The sequence below is a fragment of the Zophobas morio genome, unplaced genomic scaffold (assembly GCF_036711695.1).
Source record: "Zophobas morio isolate AGI-343-1 ecotype UQ-CSIRO unplaced genomic scaffold, CSIRO_AGI_Zmor_V1 ptg000006l, whole genome shotgun sequence".
In the NCBI taxonomy this organism is placed as follows: Eukaryota; Metazoa; Arthropoda; class Insecta; order Coleoptera; family Tenebrionidae; genus Zophobas; species Zophobas morio.
This window is the reverse complement of record NW_026972111.1, coordinates 3,964,627-3,983,126: the sequence shown is the minus strand read 5'-3', so window position 1 is coordinate 3,983,126 and position 18,500 is coordinate 3,964,627. Positions and strand designations below refer to the sequence as shown.

The window sequence follows — 18,500 nt, the reverse complement described above, 5'->3', positions numbered from 1 at the left end:
TGTTAAGTTTAGGGGAAAAAAAACGAGCTCATCGAACTTATAAAATGTGATTTGAATATAACGAAAATGGTTTGTTGAACCTTTTTGAAATTTGGGCTGTCCCTAGGAATATTCAAGTTCTATTTTCTGCATTTTCCCAATATGGTGGAATAAATTGTCAAAATAAAACTACTGAAAATCAGAAAAACGTAAAAATGTTACAACAAATTTTCGAAATGGTCTCCATTTACTTCCTGGAAATAGTAAATACGTTACACAAAGTAACAGAAAACATTTTCTATTCAAAAATTGACAATTTGACTAGACTATTTAAAAAAAAACATGTTAGACGCGCATCTTGAAAACAAATGAAGTTCAAAGTTACGTTTCCCATACTTTGTTAATGTTAATGTATTGGAGCAGAATGAGATTACAATCAACGTTAAGGCTAGACGAGAGACAAGTTTGAATTGGGCACCATTTGTTGCCTTAAACGCAACCAGCAATTCTTTTAATCTACCTGGCGCGCTGGGATAGACGACTACCGGACAGGCGGCCCACAACATACCATCAGCACAGAATAATAATTTCTCGTATTCTTTTGACATATTAATTTTAATATTCGAGATAATTATTATATTATTCAAACACAATTTAGACACTGTAGAGCAAACAAGGCTTATCAAGCCCGTCTATTACTTTATTCGCCTAAATGTATTATTAATACCGTTTTCAAATTACACCAAAATTGAAAAATCGAAAACTTAATAATTGAAAAATTGAAACATTTTAAATGAAAAAAATCGGTAAACCGAAAAATTGAAAAATTTATAAATCGAGAAATTGAACAATCTAAAAATTAAACAATTTAAAAATCGAAACATCAAGGAAAACAAAAAAAATAGCGGAACATCTAGAACTTAAAAATTGAAAAATTAAAATACCTATCGAAAAATTGAAAAACCGAGAAATCGAAACATCAAAAAATGGAAAAATTGAAGAACCGAAACATTGCAAAATCTCAGAACTGAAATACTGAAAAACTGAAAAATGGAAGGAAAATTGAAAAATCGAAAAAGTGAAAAAATTCAAAACTGAAATCTTGAAAAATCCAGAAATCGGAAAATTGAAAAATTACAATTGAAGAAAGAATTGAAAAATCAAGAAATAGAGAAATGGGAAAATCAAAATCAGTTAACCGAAAAATTGAAAAATCGAAAAATTTAGAAACGTCAAAAATTAAAAACTGAAAAATAAAAAAAATTTAAAATCGTAAAACTGAAATATCGTGAAGTTAATAAATTGAAAAACTGCAAATTAAAAAAAAAAATCGTATCAAAAACTAAAAATTCAAAAAATCGAGAAATTGAACAATAAAAAAATCAAAACATTGAAATCCCAGTAAGTTGATAAATAGGAAAATTTAAAAAACAAACATTTTAAAAATCCAAGAATTGAACAACAAAAAAAATCTAAGCCTGAAAACTCAGAAAATTGAATGATCGAGAACAAAAAATCTAAAATTTAAAAATTCGACAAATTGAAAAATCATGGAACTGAAAAATCGAAAAGTCGAGATAGTGAGAAATCTAAAAGCCTAAAACTTTAAAAACTGAAAAATTAAAATATCGAAAAATTTAAAAACCGAGAAAACACAATATCAAAAATTTGAAAAATTGAAGAAACGAAATACTGCACAATTCCAAAGCTGAAATATTGAAAAACCTAAAAATGGAAGGAAAATTAAAGAATCGAAACAGTGAAAAAATCCCAAACTGAAACATTGAAAAATTGAGAAATGGAAAAATGGGAAAATCAAAAAAATTAGTCTAAAAAGTTTAGACAGTACTTCCCTCGCTATCGGAAACGTGACGACTGCATGCCTATTATGTTTTTTTTTTTCACATTAGATTTCAAAGCATTCGGTTTTGTAGTTCCTGATTAAATCAATAAAATAAATTTGCGCATTCATTAAATTTTTTTAGTCATCCTGTATATGCAAATCCAAAAAACATGAATGGAATGATAAATCACAAGAAGAGACTCATCATATTTTATACAATTTAGATAGGATTTATTCAGCAAAATTTTGAGGTGACGTCATCAATTTTTTAGAGCGGATAAGTAAATATATTGTGATTAAAACGGTCCTGGTTTAATAACAAAAAAATATTGTTCGTCTATAAAACAAGCTCGTCTTAGACATGTATTCGTAAAAAAATATGCCGTAAAAAAAATTTACGTATGCTGGTGCCGACTGCGATTATAGTTTAAATATTTTTTAGAAAATCCTGTCATGGATGTAGAAACATTTGTGACAGCCAAAGAGGTTTTTTTGAGAAAATTATCTTTGAATTTAGACCAAATTTAAATAGACACTAGGCAACAGGCACATTTGGGCAAAAGAAAGAGAAATTAGGGTTAGGGCTTCAAATTTTGGACGTATTTACAAACTTAGACCAACTACAGCAATACCTAAAACTGTGGAGTCTCTGTTGTACAGTACATTTAGAGGTAACAGTTATACATACTATGGACAGCAAAGTGAGGAAAAAGCTGTCCAGTGTTTTGAAATAAATAAAAATATAAAAACTGAACAGTGTGGCTTGTTTGTTTCAAAACAATTTCCTTACTTGGCTGCTAGTCCAGACAGGATTCTAGAGGCTAGGAGTGCATTAATCGAAATTAAATGCCCTTCAAAATCGCAAGATTTGTCTCCCGAAGAAGCGGTTAGAAAAAAAATAATCAAATTTTGTACATTGACAGAGAATTGAAACTAAAAAAAAAAAATCATGATTACTACTTTCAAGTCCAGGGACAGATGCTTGTTGCGGGTATTTCACAAGTTTATTTTGTTGTATGGACACCCAATGGAATAAATATAGAAAAAATTTATAAAGACGAAGAAATATATGTAAAAAGATGGCAGATAAACTTGGCAGATTTTGCTTTGGCGCATTATTGCCCGAAATAATTGATTCAAGAAAAAAGAGGAACCTGCCTTTGCGAGAGATTTTTTTAAAATAAATAAAATTTGTTTCTATTTTTTTATGTTCTTTAATAATTTGTTAGGAGTACATTTGTCATCACCAAGACTTGCATATTTTTATTATAAATATATTTTGAAAATGATCTCTCGGCAAATGAAAACATATACGAGCACTTTTTTCGAGTAAACAATGAAGGGAGAAGTTACTGGGCGTAGGGCTTTTTTAAAACACCTCCTTAGCACACTTAGCTACTTATACGTGTTAAACAAAAGCTGTATTTTATATATGTTTTATTATTATTATAAATATGTTTATTAGTTTTATTAATTAAGAAAGCAAAATATATATTAACAATAATATTATAATGAATTTTTAGTAATCATGTGTATTGAATTCAGGATCCTGAGTGGAGTAAAAATATTATAGTTCCTCAGTTTTAATTCGGTTTTATGATAGTACCTCATTGCGTAAAAGTTAATTTCCTTAACAATAGATTACTACGGCCGGTCCTGGCGGCTTGTTATAAAACTGAGTTCCTTGCCATAAATTAGAAAAATCAGCCGAGAACTCTAACATTCAGCTTATGGTAAAGCAGGCGATAAGGGTTTTACCTGAAAGTCGCTTCGTAAATTTTAGTGGCGCTCCTATCGGCAAAGTACTGAACTAACTGCTCAAATTCTGTCGAATTGATACCCATTTTTTTCAATAACCGTTAGTTTTGGTTAAAAACTCTGCTAACCAATAGATCATTAATTTTCCTCTGATATTCCTGTTAAAATTATTCGACGTATTTTGCATTAATTGGTGGTATATTTTGATTTTAATAAACACATTATTATTTGAACAAATTGTACCACTAACAAACATTTAATGATTCTGCGCCCTGTAAAAAGTGATGTTTTATCCATGTGCGAATTTTCAAGCGATTTTATGATGGTTATGACTCAAAAAACTTGAAAAGAAAACATAAAATGGTGCTTTTTTACGATATTTCTCAGCCATATTTTTTTAATTGATTGAACTGGTCTCTGCGCCCTAGAATATGAAAAAAACTGCAGTTTGATGTATGACACATCTATATTAATATCATTTTTTCATATGAAAAACCAAAAAAATGTTATACCTCGTCTAGCGAGTGCCCTTAATACACGCGAAAACGATCCACATTTCTCCAAACTATAGACACTAGGTATATGAACAAACCGTCCCCTTAACTTTTTTCTTTTAACCGTACCACTCCTTCGCCAACACCAACGCACTTCTTTCTGGTACCATTTCCGTCGTTTCGCATTAATTACCAACCAGCCCAAACCGCGACAAAAACCCCGATCCCATCAATCAAACAGCAATTAATACCGTCCAGCAAAAACCCCCGTCCACTCGGGCATCCTGTTGCTTTCCGCACATCCTGGTCCGTTTTCCCATAGCTCTTCCAAGCGTTCTAATTGGCCGTTATGGCGAAACAAACCGATCCTGGGAACTATCGAGCAAACGGTACGACTCAACGCACCGCCGTTGGTCAATCGCCTCTGAACAGGACATCGCTTTAATCTCGACAGGCGAATAATTACGAGCAGAGTTGGTACTACCGGATAACGCATCAAATGCGTAACTTTTGCCGGCAACAAAAATCCAAACTGCTCTGAGATTATCCGACGAGAGTCAGGAAGGAGCCTGGCGAGATGAGTAAATGCGGATCGGCCGATGTTAAATATTGAAAACGGTTTTCTAGTTTCCATGACCCGCATCATCAGTGAAATGAATTGGATCAATTGAATGGGAGAGATGATGACACAGCCGGTGAACAATTCAGGGTTGTTAAATGCATGTTTTAAATTGGAACAAGTGGATCCATCATCATCGGATTTATGCAGGAAACGTTCAATCAATTGTGGAGGAGAGGATTGGACAAGGGCAATTGGGATGATGGAGTCGGCTTGGAGAGTCTTGAGATGGAAATTAGTGGGGATTTGGGTTTGAAGGATCGTGTGATTTGATCTCCAAAAGGGCTTTCAGGTAAAAATGGTCATTAAGGTCTTCAGGAACTCTACACAGGATTACCAATTATCAAAAAACTATTACATTTATTCTAAGATATGTTGTAAAATATACGGTTTGTAGGTTTGAAAGTGTCGGAAATATTGAACATTTAAGAAACGCCAGATGAGTTGCTACGATGGACCATCAGTTATGAGTGGAAAACTAGGGGAAGTACAAAAAAAAAATGATACAAGATTATTTCGACAAAACTTCTCTCGGCCCTGAAATGCAGCCAACCAAACCACGCTTCTTTGAAAAATACAACAAAATGTGTTAACCTCTAAAAATCAAAATCCGAAAAGGCGAAATATCGAAAGATAGAGCAATTGAAACATCAAACAATCTAAAATGTTAAAAATCGAAAAATGAAAATACTGAAAAATTTAAAAATCCCCAAAAATTGAAATGTTGGAGAACTGAGAAATCAAAAACTTTAAAAATCAATAAATCGAAAAAATGAAGTGTAAAGATTTTTAAAATAGAAAAATCGAGTTGTCGGGAAATCGAAAATTCGAAATATATAACTTAAAAAAAATCAAATCATTAATTAGAAAACATCATAAAATCGTAAAATCGAAAATGTGAAGTTTAAAAAATCGAAAAAGTAAAAAAAAACTGGAAATCCAGAAATCGATAAATCCAAAATTTTAAATAATCGCAAAATTGAATCGAAAAACTGAGAAATCGGGAATTTAAAAAAAACCCAACACTGAAATGTGGAAAAATGGAAAAGTCGCAGAACCGGTAACTCGAGAAATCGAAATTGGAAAACTGAAACATCCAAAGATCGAAACATTAAAATCTCAATAGATCGAGAAATCGAAAAAAAAACACGAAAAATTGAAAAGCTGAAAAATCCGAACTTTTAAAAATCGAAAAATCCAAAAGCGAGAAGTCGCAAAATCGAAATAGCCCAGAAAAAATTCCCCAATTGGAATGTTGAAAAATGTGTCTAGTTAAGTTTCGAAAATTTAAAAATTTTTCCGAAATTTGAAGAATGGGGGACCATTAAAAAATTTCAGTTTTAAAAAAGTCGTTTGAAAATTATGAAAAAATTCAGGGACGCAGATCTCGACACGCTGATTCCAAAAATATAGCGTTTTGATGGTCACAGAGCAACATTTTCGAAATAATCGGTACGAAATGCGAATTTTTAAAAATTTAAAATTTTTTTAAAAATTTCGATATTTCAACGGTCGATTCTGGAAGAAAGGTTGCAGCTATCAAAAAAACGAAGCCGGAAATGAGTTCTAAAGCTCGAAATCTACAAGAAAATGTGTGAAGTTTCGAAAATTTCAACCATTTCGACCATTAAAAAGAGAAATCCAAATAGGCCAAAATCGAAAATCGAGAAATCCAAAAATTGAAAACCCGGAAATCGAAACATTAAAAAAACGTAAAATCGAAAAATGGAAAAAATCGAATGCGTGAAATTTAAAAATCGAGAAATCGGAATATCCAAAATTTAAATTATCGAAATATTGAAAAATTAAAGAATAGAAGAACTGAAATCGAGAATTTAAAAAATCCCAAAACAGAAATGTGGAAAAATTGAAAATCGAAAAATTTCAGATCTGAACTCGAGAAATGGAAATTGAAAAATTGAAACATCGAGAAATCGAAACATCAAAAGACCGAGACAAAAAGTCGAATAAAATCCAAATAGGCCAAAATCGAAAAATTCTAAATTTAAACATTTGAACCTAAAAAAAAAACCGAATTATCAAAACATTGAAAACTCAATAAATCGATAAATAGAAAATTGAAAAATTGAAAACTTTAAAAACCGAAAAGTTGAAATATCGAAAAATCTAAAAGCGAGAACTCGGCAAATCGAAACATCGAGAAATCGAAACATAAAATTGAAAAATCTAAAATTTTAAAAATCGAAAAACTGACAAATCAAGTAACTGACAAATCGAAAAATCGCAAAATTCAGAAATCGAGAAATTGAAATTGAAAAATTGAAACATCGAGAAATCGAAACACAAAAGACCGAGAAATCCAGATGTCGAGAAATTGGGAAATCGAACCAAACCAAAATCCAAAAATTGAAACATTTAAACTTAAAAAAAAAATAACAATCGAAAAACTGAAAGGGTTGAAAAATCGAATAATCAAAACTTTTAAAAACTGAAAAACCGAACAATCTAAAAGCGAGAACTCGACAAGTCGAAAGACGAAGATATCCAAACATCAAAAAAATTCGAAAATTTAAAACTTTAAAATTCGAAAAAATGAAAATCTAAGGATTGAAAAATCCAAAAGTCGAAAAATTGCAAAACCAAGAAATTGAAATTGATTGAAAAATTGAACCATCGAGAAATCAAGACATCAAAACATAGAGAAACATAAAAGTGAAAAATCTAAAAGTTAAAAATTCCAAAAATTGAGAAATAGACATCAAAAAAATGAAAAATCTAAAAACTGAAAAATTAAGAAATTGAAAAATCCCCTAATTGAAAAATTGGTAAATCGAAAAGTCGAAAAAGCTCAATACCGAGAATCAAAATTGTTAAATTTTTCAAAATCTAAAAATCTAAAAATTTAAAAACCGGAAAATTGAAAAATCAAAAAATCACACCTTTTAAAAACTGAAAAATTGAAAAATCATACAATCCAAGATCGAGAAGTCGGAAAATCGAAAGACTGAGAAGAGCACGAAACATCAAAAAATTAGAAAATCTAAACTTTTAAAATTCGAAAAATTGAAAAATCGAAGAACTGAAAAACTGAAAAGTCAAAAAATCGTAAGAGAAAGTGAAATTAAAAACCTGAAACATCGAGAAGTCGAAGCATTAAAAGATTGAGAAACCGAGAAGTCAAATCTTCAAAAAAGTGAAAAATCTAAAATTTAATAATCCCAAAAATTGAAAAATAGAAATAACCACAAATTGAAAAATCCCGAAACTGAAAATTGGTAAATCGGAAAGTCGATAAATCCCAAAATCCAGAAATCGAAATTGTCAAATTTCCCAATTTCGGAAAATTTAAAAATGTAAAAACCAAAAAAATTCAAAAGTCGAAAAGCAAAAAATGGAAAAATTAAAAAAATCGAAAAAGTAAAAAATCAAAAAAATTAAAGTCGAAAATTGAAAAATCCAAGAATCGTAAAATTTTAAAACTGAAACATTGAAAACTTGAACAAAGAAAAATTAAAAAATCGAAAAATTGTAAATTTTAAAAATCGAAAAATTGAAAAGCGAGAAGTGGAAAAATCGAAATATCCAGAAATCGAGACAACAAAAAAGTGAATAACCTAAAATTTAAAAATTCGAAAAACAGATATACGTATTTAAAATTTAAAAAAATTTAAAAACCAAAGTATCGGAAAAATAAAAAATCCAAAAAGTAAAAAATCAAAAAATCAAAAACTTGAAATACCGAAAAATTTCAAAATTGAAACATCGAAAATTTAAGGAAAAGCGAAAAAGTAAAAAATAAAACAATTGGAACATTGAAAAATCGAAATATTGAAAAATTTCGAAACTGAAACATAAAAAACTTGAAAAGTCGAAATATCAAAAAAATTGATTCATTCGGAAAATGAAAAATTGAAGAATCGAAAAATTGAAAAATCGTAAAACCGAAATATTGAAAAACTGAACTACACATCTGAAATTAAAAACAAAAATGAACAACCGAAAAAGTAAAAAAAACAAAAAATTGAACAATTGAAAAATCGAAATACTGAAAAATCCTAAAATAAAACATTAATAACTTGAGAAAAACCGAAAGAGCAAAAAATCAAAAAATCGAAATGTCCCAAAATTGAAAAATTTCAGAACTGAAACATCGAAAACTTGAGAAATCGAAAAATTAAAAAATCGAAATATTCAAATAGCGACACGAAAAATTTAAAAGCAAGAAGTCGAAAAATCGAAAGATCGAGAAATCGAGACGACAAAGAAGTGAGAAACCTAAAATTTAAAAAATATTGAAAAATTGAAATATCGAAAAATGGAAAAATTGAAATACTGAAACATCGAAAACTTGAGCAAAATCGAAAAAGTAAAAAATCAAAAATCCCAAAATTAAAAAATTCCAAAACTGAAACATCGAAAATTTGAAAAATCGAGAAGGCGAGAACCGCAAATTTAGAAACTTCCAAAAATTGGAGCATCGAAAAATTAAGAAATCGAGAAACAAAAAATGGACAAATCGAAAATAGAATAATCGACAAACCAACAAAACCAAAAAATCGAAACATCGAAATCCGTATAGATCGAAAAATCGAAAAATTTAATAACGGAAAAATTGAAAAATCGGAAAACTGAACAATCAAGATAAATCGAGATACCGAAAATATAAAATTTAAGAAACGAAAAATCCAAAAATCCCGAAAAACTGAAAAATCAGAAACCTGAATAAATCGAGAAACTAAAAGTCGAAAAATCAAAAAATCGAAGAATTGATTAATCGAAAAGTCGAAAATTTTAAAAACAACAAAAATTGAAATACAGGTAAATAAAGATTTAAAAATCGAAACACTGAAAAACTAAAACTTGAAATACCGGAAAATATAGAAATCCAAAAAAAGTCAACGAATTGAAAACTTGGAAAAACGAAGAAATGAAACATCGAAAATTTTTAAAATATAAAAATTGAAAACTCTCAACACTGAAATATCAAAAAATTGAGAAAACAAAACTTCAAAAAAAAAAACAGAAATCGAATCATCGAAAAGCTGAAAAACTAAAAATTACAAAAAAAGTACAAGTGGAAAATCGAAAAATCAAAAAACCGAGAAATCGAAGAATTGAAACACTGAACAATTGGAAAAGTTGGAGAAGTGGAAAAATTGAAAAATCGAGAACAGCACAAAATCGAAAAATTTAAATTAAAAAAATCGAAAAATCGAAATATCGAAATATGAATATATCGAGAGATTGAAAGATCAGTAAAACTGAGAAATTGAAAAATTTAAAGCCGAAAAATAGAAAAATCGAAAAATGTAAAATTAAAAAATGAGGAATTGAAAAATCGGAAACCTGAAAATCGAGAGACTGAAAATCTAAAATTTAAGAAATCAAAAAAAATATCGAAAAATTATCAATCCATACATCGAAAAATTGAAAAATTGAAGAATCGAAAAAAGAAAAATTGAGGAAACGAAGTCGAAAAATCCCGAAAAACTGAAATATCACAAACCTGAAAAGTCGAAGAAATGTAAAATTAAAAAATGAGGAATTGAAAAATCGGAAACCTGAAAATCGAGAAACTGAAAATCTAAAATTTAAGAAATCAAAAAAAATATCGAAAAATTATCAATCCATACATCGAAAAATTGAAAAATTGAAGAATCGAAAAAAGAAAAATTGAGGAAACGAAGTCGAAAAATCCCGAAAAACTGAAATATCACAAACCTGAAAAGTCGAAGAAATGTAAATAAAACTGAAAATCTGAAAATCGAGAAATTGAAAACTCAAGATATCGAAACATCGGAAAATTGAGAAATGGAGAAATGGCAACATCAAAATATCGAAAAATGGGAAATTTAAAAGCACAAAAAATCGAAAAATTTTAAAATCGAAAAATTGAGTAATCAAAAAATTGGAAAATCGAAAAATTGTTATTCAATTTTACTTTTTCCAAAAATCTCGATGTCTAAGAAAAAAACAAGGATTCATAAAGAAGAAGTTTAGAGGTGTTAAGACATTTTAACATTTAAAAAACAACTCAACTTGGATGTCACACATAACAATCGAAGTGCGAGTAAAAGGAGAAAAATGGAAGTTCGAGATCCTTAGACAGAATTGCAATTGAATTAATCGACATAATTTTAATGGAAGTCAAGGGAAGGTTTAGTTTAGTTTCGCAGACCATCTGATTATATCACAGCTGTTTTATCCCGAAAAATTCGTCAATTATAGAAGAACATATCCAGATTCAGTTTTAAAATCCGTTGGTTTAAATTATCCTGGGATAAATACACTGAAGTTAAAGTTTGTAAATCATGCCGAAACTTTTTCAAAGAGCATAAAATTACTTAAAATGTATGTGCTTTAGCAATAACGACCCTTGAAAGTGAAAGATCATTCTCGACTCTCTCGCAATATTGACCACCTATTGAATTTTTTTTTTTTCAGAGGCATTCCTAATTTTAAACGAGCGTATAATAATCTTAACCATTTTTTTAAATCCGGCGTATCCGTCAAACCAAACGTACAAACGCCACCAAAATTTACACGTTCCACGTAAACGCGTCAATCTCCCCCGCCGAATTAGCATTTTTCCGTCCCGTCGTGCAGTTCGCGAGGAATTCACAATTAACCTCCGGCACGTTTTCCTAAATTTATACAAGAAACGACGTAATCCAGCTCCGCATGACTCGGTAGCTCGGCGGCGATAAATCAACCTCTGTTTACAAACAGAACGTAAAAGCCGCCAATAAAAAATGATTTAACGTTGGCAATTAACGAATTAAAAGTTGGAAAAATCGAAATTGACGCGGCGTTAAGTGATCGGGCCGTCAATCGGCGATAACGTCCGCAGCTCTGGTGCCGGAATGCTCGGCATAAACGTCGACTTTACGGACTGCCTCTCTCCGATAATTAGCATCGTACGCGATTTTAGGAGCGATAACGCGAGGAAGATGGCGAGGAGAGGAGACGAAACGTGCGCCCGACGAGAGCTATTATTACGTCGTTGGAACGCTGACGGTGCGTTTCCGGCGCGTCGACACCGTCCCGGAGGTGAAAAAAGGTCGTAAAGTTGCGGGTCGTCGAAGGGGCGAAATGCGAAGGATAAGAGATGATTTGGATAAGTGACGGAGTTATGTGGGAAGAGATGTGGCAACCCCTTCGGAACAGCTGGTTTCTAATTAATTAACTCGACGCCCACTTTGTCATTAAGATTTCCAAAATAGTCGGAGGAGGTGTTTGTCATTCTGAGGATGGGTTTAGTAGAGATGCATACTTGGGTTTCGTAATTTGTGGGAAGAGTGAGTGGAAGTTTAATAGGTTGCAAAAATAACGTTCTGATTATAAACAAAAATTGGTTGAAGGTTATTTCGGCAGAACTTCCCTAGCCCTTGAAGTAAAGTCAAAAAGTCGAAAATTGAAAAATCGAAACACTGAAGAATGGAACTGAAAATCTGATAAATCGTAAAGTAAAAAAATGGAGAAGTTTAGAAACTGAAGAATGTGAAGATTTAAAAATAAAAAAATCGAAAAATCAAAAACTGAAAGGTAGAAAGATTGAAAATATGAGTGTCGAAAATTAAAAACTCGAGAAATCAAAAAATCGAAAAGTCAAAGAACTGTAAAATCGAAAATCTGAAGAATGGAAAAACTGAAAACCGAAAAGTAAAAATTCCAACATTGAAATAACAAAAGTCTGAGAAATCGGAAAACCGAAAATTCGAAAATCCAAAGTCAAAAAATCAAACAATCGCAGTATGTACAGATGAAACGGAATATCGAAAAATGGACAAATCCAGAAATAGTAAAATTTCCAAAATTGAAGTGTTGAAAAGTTGAGAAATCAAATGTAACATCTAAAAAAACGAAAAATTGGTAAATCGAAAAACTGAAAAATAAAAAAAAACAGTAATCAAAGAATGTAAAATTTAAAAAAATCGGAACATTCGAAAATGGAAAAATCCCAAAATTGAAATGTAGAAAAATAGAGAAATAAAAAAAAATGGAGAATCGAAAAATTGAAAAATCGTAAAACGGAAATGGCGGAAAGTGGAGAAATAAAACAAAAACGAGAAATGGAAAACCTGAAAAATCGAGAAACATCGAAAAGTTGATAAATTAAGGAAAACGAAAAATATAAATGGAAATTCAAAAAATCAAAAGACCGCGAAATCGATGCAGCAAAGAAAAATTTGAAAAATTGAAATCTTTAAATTAAAAAAAAATCCAAAAATTGAAACATCGAAAAATGAAAAATTTTAAAAATGGAAAATTGAAAAATCGGGAAACTGAACAATCAAAAAACGGGAAGTTGAGAGACCGAAAATCCAAAATTTTAGAAATTTTTAAATTAAGAAATCAAAAAGTAAAACGAAAAATGCATCTATAAATCAAAAAATTTGAAAAATCGAAGAATCGATAAACAGAAAAATCGAGAAAACGAAAAATCGAAAAATGAGAAAATCAAAATATCGAAAAATCGACTAACCTAGAAGTCGAAAAATCAAAAAATAGAAGAACTGATTAATCGAAAAGTCGAAAATTTAGAAATAGCAAAAATTGATATACCTACTGATGGGTAAATAAAAGATTTAAAAATCGAAAAATTGAAAAATCTTAAAACTGAAATACCGGAAAATAGAGAAATCGAAAAAAAAATAGAAAAATTGAAAAATCAAAAAATCCCACAACTGAAATGTAGACAAATCGAGAAATCAAAAAATTGAAGAATCGAAAAATTGAAAAATCATAAAACTGAAATACCGGAAAATGGAGAAATAAAAAAAAACGAGAAATCAAAAATCTGAAACATCGAGAAACCAAAGAATCGAAAAATTGAAATATCGAAAAATTTTCAAAAAACCAAAAAACCCAAAAAGTCCAAAATTAAAATATCCAACTAGATTTCGAAAAATCAAAAAAAAACGAGAAATCGAAAAATTGAAACACTGAAGAACTGGAAAATCGAAACATCGAGAAATCGATGCAACAAAAAAATATATAAGAAATCTCAAAATCTAAAATAGCACAAAATCGAAAAATTAAAATTTGAAAAATTGAAAACTTCAAATTTAAAAAAAAATCGTAAAATCGAAACATTCAAATGAGATCGAGAAAACGAAAAATTTAAAAACCGAAAAATTAACAAAAATCGAAAAATGCTAAATTTAAAACATGAAAAATTGAAATATCGGAAAACTGAACAATCAAGAGAAAGCGAGATACCGAAAATATAAAATTTAAGAAACGAAAAATCGAAAAATCCCGAAAAACTGAAAAATCAGAAACTAAAAAATTAAAAAACTGAAGAATTGAAAATCTGAAAATCGAGAACCTAAAAGTCGGAAAATCAAAAAATCGAAGAATTGATCAATCGGAAAGTCGAAAATTTAGAAACACCAAAAATTGAAATACTGAGGTAGGTGAATAGAAAGATTCAAAAATCGAAAACTTGAAAAACTAAAATTGAAATACCGGAAAATAGAAAAATCGAAAAAAAATTCAAGGAATCGAAAATTTGAAAAATCGGGAAATTTTAAAAATCATAAAATCGAAAAACACCAAAATTGAGGAGTCGAAAAATTGAAAATCAAGGAATTGAAAACTTGAAAAATCGAAGAATTGAAACATCCAAAAAGTTTATAATAAAAAAATTGAAAAATCTCTACACTGAAATATCAAAAAATTGAGAAAACGAAAAGTTTAGAAGTGGAAAATTTGAAAAATCGAGAATCGCACAAAATCGAAAGATTTAAATTTGAAAAATTGAAATTTTGAAATTTAAAAAAATCCACAAATTGAAACATCGAAATCTGTAAAATCGAAAAATGTAAAATTTAAAAAATGAAAAACTGAAAAATCGGAAAATTGAACAATCAAAAAACAGGAAATCGTGAGACCGAAAATCCAAAATTTTAGAAATCAAAAACTAAAAAAAAAAAACGAAAAATGCATCAATAAATCAAAAAATTTGAAAAATCGAAGAATCGATAACACAAAAATGTGTAATGTAAACCCATCGAGCCAAGATGGATGCCAATAGTAGTAGTCAGTCCGGTACGTCTGCACAAATCTGCAGAAAATGTAAATCAAAAGTTGTCAGTGCATTAAAATGTATATCGTGTGATAATGTGTACCACCTTAGTTGTGCCAAGGGTGTATCTTATGTAAAAATTTTGGACAGTAAGTCTTTAGTTTGCTGTGATAAAGTGAAAATGCCTCCTGTTGTGTGCGAAGATTCTGAGTTTTTTGAAGCAATGGAACAAATGAGTGGACCTGAGAAAAAGGTTGATATTGCTGTTTTCAATTATATTATTAAACAAAAAGACGAAATTATAAAGGAGCTAAGGGATCGTGTAAAAACGCAAAGTGAGATGATAGACATTTTGATAAAAAGTTCGAACAACTTGGGAGGCTTCACTGATTGTAGTTTATCATCAATGGACGCTTTTTCGAGTAAGATTATGAATAAAAACGTGAGTGGTGTGGAAGCAAGAAAAGTGGTAAACAAAAGTGAACCTGAAATACGGAACAGTATTATTTATCCTAATACGAATTCATGTAATGAAGTTGATCTAAATAATTCTTCAGACAATGGTAAAAATCCTTCTGAGAAGGAGGTAACAGGTGATACTTTAAAACGTCGGCCGAAAGTAAGTAAGTTAATTATTGGCTCAGCAGATATAGCTTCTAGTTCAGGTTCGTCAGATTTGTCATCGAGTGATCATGATTTCGTAGCTGTCACCAGAAAAAAAAGCAGTCATATACATATTACAAGAGTAAACCCTAATGTTGATGTGAACAAGATTACTGATTATATCAAATTTAAGTTAAAATCCCATGAAGAAGTGCTGAAAAATAAACGTCTTCCTGACTTTAAGCTTATTAAATTGGACTCTAAATTTCCTGAGTTATATAGTTCTTTCAAACTTACTATCGATTTTGTATATCAAAATGATATTCTGGCTGCATCTTTTTGGCCCAAGGGTGTAGCGGTAAGGAAGTTTTTTCAATCGAAATCCATACATTTACAGCATAACACATAATTACAGAGCGTCAGAATTTTGTTCTACTCTTTTTTATAATGAGCTATCCTTACTGTTCTATTTTTTTTTTTTCTTGATGTTTAGATATATTTTGCAGGCATACGTTGTATTTAATTATTTATTTGTAAGATAGACTACTATTTACTTTTGTTTTGTATTCTGTAATTGGAGATTAATCTCTGTTGAGTACAATAAATTATTATTATTATTATTATAAAAAATCGAGAAATCGAAAAAACTCGGACAACTGAAAACTCGAGAAATGAAAAAATCAAAATATCGAAAAATCGACTAACCTAAATGTCGAAAAATCAAAAAATAGAATTGATTGAAAACAAAAAATTGTACAAGTGAAAATTTTAAAAATCAAAAAAACGAGAAATCGAAAAACTCAAACTCTGGAAAATTGAAACATCGAGAAATCGATGCAACAAAAAAGTATATAAGAAATTTCAAAATCTAGAATAGCACAAAATCGAAAAATTAAAATTTGAAAAATTGAAAACTTCAAACTTAAAAAAGAAATCTAAAAATCGAAACATCGAAATCTGTATAGATCGAAAAATTTTAAGACCAAAAAATTTAAAAATCGAAGAATTGATCAATCGGAAAGTCGAAAATTTAGAAATCCTGAGAATTGAAATACTAAATAGAAAGATTCAAAAATCGAAAAAAAATCAAGGAATCGACCATTTGAAAAATTGGGAAATTTAAAAATCACAAAATCCAAAAATACCAAAATTGAGGAATCGAAAAATTGAAAATCGAGGAATTGAAAACTTGGAAAATCGACGAATTGAAACATCGAAAAATTTTAAAATCAAAAAATTGAAAAATCTCAACACTGAAATATCAAAAAATTGAGAAAACAAAACTTCAAAAAAACAGAAATCGAATCATCGAAAAGCTGAAAAACCAAAAAAAAGTGGAAAATCGAAAAATCAAAAAACCGAGAAATCGAAGAATTGAAACATTGAACAATTGGAAAATTGAAACATCGAGAAATCGAAGCATCAAAAAATCGAGAAAACGAAAAGTCGAGAAGTGGAAAAATTGAAAAATCGAGAATAGCACAAAATCGAAATTTTAAATTAAAAATATATCTATAGATCCAGAAATTGAAAGAATGATAAAACTGAAAAATTGAAAAATTCAAATACCGAAAAATTGAAAAATCGAAAAATGTAAAATTTAAAAAATGAGAAATTGAAAAATCGGAAACCTGAAAACCCAAAAAAAGCGAAGTCGAGAGACTGAAAATCTAAAATTAAAGAAATCAAAAAAAATATTGAAAAATTGAAGAATCGAAAAAAGAAAAATCGAAGAATTGTAAATAAAACTAAAAATCTGAAGAAATTGAGATCTCAAGATACGAAACATCGGAAAATCGAGAAATCGAGAAATGGCAAAATCAAAATATCGAAAAATGGAAAATTTAACACAAACAGTTGGAGAATTTTAAAATCGAAAAATTGAGGAACCGAAAAATTGAACAATTGAAAAATCGAAAAATCAAAAAACCGATAAATCGAAGCATCCCAAGATCTAGAAGTCGAAAAATTGAAACTTTGAAAACTTTAAATTAAAAAAAAAATATATATATATAGAAAAAAACGAAACATCGAAATCTGTATAGTTCGAGAAACTGAAAAATCAAAAAAGAAAAAACGAGAGACCGAAAAAGTCAAAAATTAAAATATCAAAAAATATCGAAAAATTCATCAATTAATAAATCGAAAATTTGGAAAATCGGAAAATTGAAACGAAAAAACACAAAAATTGAGCAATCGAAATGTCGAAAAATCCCGAAAAATTGAAAAATCAGAAGCCTGAAAAATCGAAAAACTCAAGAATTGAAAATTTGAAAATCGAGAAATTGAGAAGTCGAAAAATCGAGAAATGGGAAAATCAAAATATCGAAAAATCGATAAATCTAAAAGTCGAAAAATCCAAAAATCGAAGAATCGTTTAATCGAAAAGTCGAAAATTTCCAAATACTGAAAAATTAAAAAAAAAACGAGAAATCGAGAGATCGAAAAATTCATCAAACGAAAAATTGGAAGATCGAAGAAAAATTGAATAATCGAAAAACAGAAAAAAACAAAAACTGAAACATGGAAAAATTAATATCGAAAAAATGAAAAATCAAGAAATCGGAAAGTCGAAAAATCCAGAAAAAATAAAAAATCAGAAACCTGAAAAATTCAAAAATTGAAGAATTGAAAATCTAAAAATCGAGAAATTGAGAATTCGAGAAATCGAAAGATCGAAAAATCCAGAAATGTGGAAATCAAAAAATCGAAGAATCGATTAATCCAAAAGTCGAAAATTTCCAAAGAAGGAAAAATGAAAAAAAAAAAGAAATCGTGAGATCGAAAAATTCATCAAACGAAAATTTGGAAAATCGAAGAAAAATTGAATAATCGTAAAACAGAAAAATCCCTAAACTGAAACATGGAAAAACTGATATCAAAAAAATTAATAATCGAGAAATCACAAGCCGAAAACTCCAGACCAATGCAAAAATCAGAAAAGCTGAAAAATAGGAAAATTGAAGAATTGAAAATCTGAAAAACATAAAATCAACATATCGAGAAGTTGAAAAGCCGAAACATCGAAAAATCGAGAAATGGGAAAATCAAAATTAGAAACGCCAAGAACTGAAATACTGAAAAATCGAAAAATTAAAATCGAAAAATTGAAAAAAACAAAAATGAAGTATCGAAATTTCGGTAATCGAAATATTGAAAATGGAGAAGTTGCAAAATTTAAAACTAAAAAAACCGAAATCTCAAAACTGAAAT

The 18,500-nt window shown here is 29.3% G+C and overlaps 1 protein-coding gene and 1 long non-coding RNA gene across 4 annotated transcripts in view; one reads left to right on the top strand and one right to left on the bottom strand.

Moving 5' to 3' along the window:
• LOC135123356 (bone morphogenetic protein receptor type-1B) overlaps positions 1 to 18,500 on the bottom strand; it is a 371,222-nt gene that overhangs the window by 174,660 nt on the left and 178,062 nt on the right. The gene's annotated exons all lie outside the window — the stretch shown is intronic.
• LOC135122995 (uncharacterized) lies at positions 15,196 to 15,384 on the top strand. Its single transcript, XR_010279511.1, has 2 exons — positions 15,196 to 15,303; positions 15,350 to 15,384. It is a non-coding gene; the product is annotated as an uncharacterized LOC135122995 (long non-coding RNA).